Consider the following 6,865-nt stretch of genomic DNA (forward strand, 5'->3'; position numbering starts at 1 on the left):
CTTTGTTTGTGATCTGTGCAACGATGTTTGGCCACCAAACTGTCAACTTGGCTCGCTCCCGACACTTGGTGAGGCCCTGGTGACCTCCGTGCGGTTGGTCCAGGACCTCAGCTCTGAGTACTGCTGGAACTACTATGCGGTTGTGGTATAGGACCAGACTGTCCGACTCTGATAAGTGATTCCTGGCTGCATAGTATCCACACAGTGGTGAGCCCTCCGCCATTTTGCGAGCCCACCCTTTTCTGATAAATGTGATTACTTTTTGAAGTTCAGCATCGCTTTGCGTGACTCTGCGAATTTCCTCGAGCTTGGGTGACTTGATTGGTTTGCTAGCCACCATAGTGTTCACATATGCCTTTACTTGCGTTTCTGTTTCAGGCATGTAACTGTCTTTCAGTGGATGTCTGGAGAGTGTATCTGCGACCACTAGCTTTCTTACCGGGAACATGTTCAGCAGTGACGTTGAATCGCATGAGGCGCATAAGCAGTCTCTGACATCGTAGTGGCGTTTTATCCAGATCGTGTGAGTTGATCAATGGCACCAGAGTTGATCAATGGCACCAGTTGATCAATGGCACCTGGCCCATACCTTGGATGTAGCGGGCGAAACGTTCACAAGCCCAAACAGATGCCAGACACTCCTTTTCGATCTGCGAATGCCTCTTCTCCGCATCAGTGAGTGTGCGCGAGCAAAAGGCAACGGGCCGCAACTCTCCATCGTGGTCTTGCAACAGGGCAGCACCAAGGCCATAACTGCTGGCGTCGGCAATGACCACTGTTGGTTTGTTGGCGTCGTAATAACAAAGTGCTGGTGCAGCCATGAGCATTGCTTTTGCTTGGTTAAATGCTTGCTCCTGAGGCTCACCCCAAACCCACGCAGTCTCTTTCTTGAGCAGGTTAGTGAGTGGATGCAACACTGTAGACAGGCCTGGCAGGAATTTTCCAACATAGTTAACCAGTCCGAGCACCTGCCGCAGCTGCTCCACATTGGAGGGGCTGGACATCTGAGCGATAGCCTCCACTTTGCTCTCATCAGGCTTCACACCATCCGCGCTAATAATGTGTCCAAGGAACTGCAGTTCAGTCTTTCCAAAGTGACACTTGGCTCTGTTGAGCTTGAGACCGGACGCCTTAACCGTCTGCAACACCGCGTCGAGATGGCGGTCATGCTCCTCCTTTGTAGATCCGTAAACCAGGATATCGTCCATCACAACGTCCCTTCTAGGCCTTTGAGCAGGTCGGTCATCAGCCGCTGGAAAATCTCAGGCGGTGATGTAATGCCAAATGGCAGACGTTTGAAGCAAAACCGGCCCATTGGGGTAATGAAGGTTGTCAACCTCTGGCAGCTGGGGTCCAATGGAATTTGCCAGAACCCGCTAGAGGCATCCAGAGTGGAGAAAACCTTGGCTCCTGCCAGCTTTGGTGTTATATCGTCCAGTGTGGGCAAAATGTAACGTTCGCATTTCACTCCCTTGTCCAAGTGTTTCAAATCCACACACACTCTGACCTCGTCCTTGTTGCGTTTTGGAGCACCCCAGTCCGTCGGCTCTGCAACTTCCTCAATGATCTCGAGGCTCAGCATACGCTTTAGCTCTTTCTCCACCTTTGGAAGGAGCGGAAACGGAACTCTGCGTGGCGTGTTGACGCTGTATGGGACTGCTTCCTCAGTCAGCTCGATCTTAACAGGCTCACAGTTCAGTAGACCTATTTCCCCGAACACATCGCTTGTTAAGTCACTAATGATAGCATTGACTCCTGCAACCAGCCCCATGCACTTTGCCACCGCCTAGCCCAACAAGTTACTAACATACTGTCCTTTTATGACTGTAATCCAGTATTGGTATTTCTGACCTTTGTATGTAGTGGTGGCAAGGAACTTACCCACGCATCGGACTTTCCCGCCTGGGCTGTACACTGTTGGCCCGGACTTGTTCAGTTTTGGTTTTTGACGTAGTTTGCTGAAAGTCGCTTCGGTCATAACGGTGGTATCAGCACCTGTGTCGTTTTTAAAATCCACCGGACTTTCATTCACTAGTAACTCTACATCCCAGTCAGTGTCCGGGTTTGACTCCTCAATGATATTTGGCTTTGACTTTGTGGTTGCTCTCAGGAATAGTTCTCCAATAAAAAATGAATCCTCGTCTGAATCCATAACAGCCTCTGCTCTGAATTCTTTCAGCATCTTGGATTTACACACAGCCTCGAAATGTCAGATTTTATTGCACTTTCTGCACCTTTTGTTACGGGCTGGACAGCTTTCTTTTTTTCATGCATCCTGTTGCATCTCTGACAGTTAAGTTTGTTCTCACTGTATTTCTGTCCTTGTCCCTGCCGTGGTTTATCATAGCTCCTCCTTGTGCTATTGTACTGTTTCTGTCTCACCTCATTCACTGTAGTTTCCACACGCATTGCACTTTGTTGTTTCACTTGTTCACTTTGCCGTGCAAGCTGGATGGCTCTCTCCAGAGTCAGGTCCGCCTCTAGCTGAAGTTCTAGCGAACCCTCTTTGTCCATTATTCCGATGACGATCCGGTCCCGGATCTGCTCGTCCTTCCCTGCACCGAACTAGCAGTGCTGCGCGAGCTCGTACAGGCTCCGCACGAAAGCTTCAACTGTCTCACCGGCCCTTTGGCTCCGCTTATGAAAACAGGCGCGATCGTGGATGACGTTTCTTTTCGGGACAAAGTGTTCATCAAACTTCTGCATCACTAGATTAACTCATACTCTGGATGTGGCATGGCCTCGGTTGCCGCAGGAAACACAAACGAGCCGTAAATAGGTTCGGCATCTCTCCCCATCGAGTACAAGAGCGAGTTCACCTGCACTTCGCTGCTCTCTTTGTCAAGTTTCGATGCGACTCTGAACCGGGAGAATCTCTGCCGCCATGTAAGCCACTCCGCTGGCTGCGAGAAATCGAACGGCTCGGGAGGTCCAAACTTTGCCATCTTGCTCTTAATGTCGGCGTGAAATCCTTAATTCTGACACCATGTCATGATATGAGGCAACACACGGGTAGTGGTCTTTATTAAAGAGGGTTTTATTCGGCTAGTACAGAATAACATAAGCTATGCGTTCGACTCTCGTGGTTAGCATACCCCGAACTACGGTAGCTTAACATGGACAAAAGACAATCTCACAACAACTATAAGTATCAGTGTTTCTGTATCCTAAGTTAGTTTGAGGGTGGATCCTCTTACATATTTTCTACAGCCTTTGGAAGTGTGGAGACTCTGTCAACTGATTGAACTTCAAACTCAACTTTGACTCCTGGGGCCCTATTTTAACGATCTGAAACACAAGTATCAAGCGCGAAGCGCAAGTAACTTTGTGGGCGGGTCTTGGACACTGTTGCTATTTTACCGGCGGGATAAATGACTCTTGCGCCCAACGCAAGTTTAAAAGGGGTTGGTCTGAAACAGCTTCATTATTCATAGGTGTGGTTTGGGCGTAACGGGAAATTAACCAATCAGAGCGTCATCCAACATACCCTTTAAGAGCAGGTGCGCATGTTGCATGGCGGATTGCTATTATAACGCCGGATTTACCAGGCGAGCCAGGAGCGTTCACAGCCGAGGAGACGGACGTTCTTGTCAGGGCAGTGAAAGACAGAGAAGTGACGTTGTATGGGGATGGGAGATTTTTTTCTTTTCTGGTTCTTGATGGACAAACTAATTTGTCAGATGTCCTTATATACATATGTGTCTTGCCACTATTGGGCAGGTCTGATCCGTCATTACTACAATTAGCCTGAAAAGTTGGGGTAAATGTGTAAGCTAGATTTACGCCTACATTTTTTTACATCTTCATGGACACCACAATGATTTCCCTCATGTGTTAATATTTTTCCTTATTATAATGTATGATTTGCAAAAATAAAAACGGCTGCATCTGTGTTGATGAGAGAATCAAAGTGTATGCGCGTTGTGCACCCGCTACATTATGGCCAAGCATGCGCGCTTAAAATAGCATTATGAACAACGCGCAACGCGCCACTGACTTTAGACTAGGTTTTTTCTGGTCAGTGGCGGAATTGTTTTCTGGAACTGCAAAATAGCACTAGGGAATGTTTGCGCCGAAACACGCCTCCTTTTTTGCGCCGACCCGCCCAGGGAGCGCAAGTTCATTTCCTAGTTTACCGACGTGCGTCTGTGGAGGGAAAAGCCCGCTTTGCGCGGGTGCAAAATAGGAATGATACATGCGTCAGTGTACAAAGTAATTTGCGCCGGGTGCAAGATAGGGCCCCTGGTCTTCATTGAGGATATTGGTCTCTTTATGTTGTTTAACTGTAAATCCCATACAAGACGTTCAGCAGGCGTTCCCAGAAAACTGTCCTCCTCGCCTCAGTGCCTTGCCTTGCACCATCTAACAGTTAACAGATTCTGTGAATAATCTGAGAATAAGTCCCTACAACTAGATGGAATAACAATTAGCAATTAGCAAAAAACAAAACTTGCCCAGTAGATGGCAGTAATGAACCACTGTTGTAAAGCAGGAATTCACAAACTTTTTTGACCGCTAAAGCTTTTTGATGTAAAATATTTACATTATGAGTTGCTACATGTTCCCCCTGAGATTGTAAGTTATTTCAATAATTTAAGAACACATTTGCATATTCTCAGTTCTCTGATCTCAGTTACTTGTTACAGAACATACAAGTAAAAATATAAAATATTTCATATTTTAGTTAGGGTTTGGCTGTTTTTATTTTAAAATTGTTTAATTTGCAGTTGTATAATTTAGTCATTCGTTTTTCATAAACTCACAAACCCCAGTTTGGGAAACCCTATTACTATGATGAACTAACCAAATGATAAAAGTATTGTATTAAATAAAATGTATGTGTGGTCATATATAGGCTACAACATGATATTTCTATTTACAGGAAAATTGCAGAACTTTGAAGTCTCAATCTTGAGAGTTTATTTTTTCTGACGACGACAAGATCGATGGTTTCATTCAGAGTCGGTGGGGCAACAGCTGGACTGTTGGCCAGGATAAACCAAGATGCACAATGTAATTTATGTCAGTATTTCTTACTTGAAAACTAGGCTAGACCTTCCTGAGGAAAAAAAAAAACCTTAATGCACTATTTCATGTCTTTTTGTTCTATTGTGTTTATTTGACCTGTTGCTCATAATTTGCTAATTTGTTTTAAATTATTGATTGTTTAGGTAATTGATAGATAGATAGATAGATAGATAGATAGATAGATAGATAGATAGATAGATAGATGGATAACTTTATTGTCATTGTCACATTGTCTTGCTTAAGAAGTTTTCACTTCACATTAGGCTAAGTTTGCTGTGGGATTGAAATGGGGGAGTGTGTGTGTGTGTGTGTGTGTGTGTCTGATTGGGGGGTGACTTTGAAACTCCTGATGTAGATAATTATCTTGAATAAAGGAGACAAAATGTCTCGGATATGTGTAACCTTGTATGTAACCTTGATTCTCTGAATAGGGAACATAAGTTGATGCTATGGGAACACACACGGTGTGTAGCGCTGTTGCTTCACAGCGAGACCGAGCCGGTTCAAGTCCCGGCTGAGCCAGGAGGGCTTTCTGTGTGGAGCTTGCTTGTTCTCCCTGTGTTTCTCCACAGTCCAAAGACATGTGAGTGTGTCCCAGCACTGGGTTACCTAACGGGAATCAGTCGGAAGAGAGGAGAGATAAATGTTGAATTTGCTCTAAGCGAGAGTGTACAATTCTCAAAAAGCATCAATAAAGATGAGTGACAAATAGCTGGTTGTCTGATGTGTGTTTATCATTTAAATTTTCACAATTTAAATAGCAGTCATTTAAGTGACGATGTTAAGAACCCAGATAGCAAGTAATCATTGAAACAATGTTGAGTCAATGTTGATGCTTCAACGCTAATTGCAGTGAATTATTAACATTACAAAGTGATGTTGGTTCAAAATCACTTTTACAGCCACAATTAATGTTGAAACAATGGTGAGATTTCAACAAAAAAATCAATGCAATGTCATTGAATCAACGTTACACTATGACTGTGTGGCGAGGGGCCGTGGTTCAGCCAGGTCTGCAGTGTCAGTGTGAGAAAGAGTCGGGAGGCGAGCGGAGAGTAGGCATTGAATACTTCTAACCAGTCCTTTGATACATTGGCTAGAGAGCCAGCAGTGTTGTGGCCACAAATATTTGACCTAAGGGGACCTATTATGACCCTTTTTACAAGATGTAAAATAAGAATCTGATGTCCCCAGAGTGTGTATGAGAGATGTTAGCTTAAAATACCCCACAGATTATTTTTCATAACATGTTAAAATTGCTACTTTTTGGGGAGAGCAAAAATGTGCCGTTTTTATGTGTCCTTTTAAATGCAAATGAGCTGGAGCTCATTCAAGAAGAGGGCAGAGCTTCAAGAGCTCATGCTCCAACATACCAGCAACTAGCCTAGCTTCGTCATACTCATATTCTAGTCAGATGTGAGTCTGATACTGCTCCATAGGGCTTTGATTATGAGGCGTGTCTTAACCGAACCAGGAAAAAAAAACCTCTGCACTCAATTGGATAGACCTACAACCAATCAGAGCAACGCAGTAAGTGACGTATGCTGAGCTACGCATAGTTGTAGCATAGTACGCTGGAAGAAGTAGTAAAATAATGAGTGTTGCTTCTTTTACTTGGTCCTCCATGAGTGCGACCAAAGGAGAAACCACAACGACCACAGGGCTTTCATTGCGTCCCTTCTTCTTAGTGACCATCGGAGCCAGCTGATAAATTAAACTTTTGCCGAATCCCGTAGGAAGGACGGCAAACACATCTTTCCGATCGACAAATGCCTTGATTGCAGTTCTTTGTTTTAAAATGAATGCGCTGTCGATTTCTTTTACAACAGACGCGATA

Source organism: Rhinichthys klamathensis, unplaced genomic scaffold (assembly GCF_029890125.1).
Source record: "Rhinichthys klamathensis goyatoka isolate OS25496 unplaced genomic scaffold, OSU_Roscu_1.1 h1tg000010l_1, whole genome shotgun sequence".
NCBI lineage: Eukaryota > Metazoa > Chordata > Actinopteri > Cypriniformes > Leuciscidae > Rhinichthys > Rhinichthys klamathensis.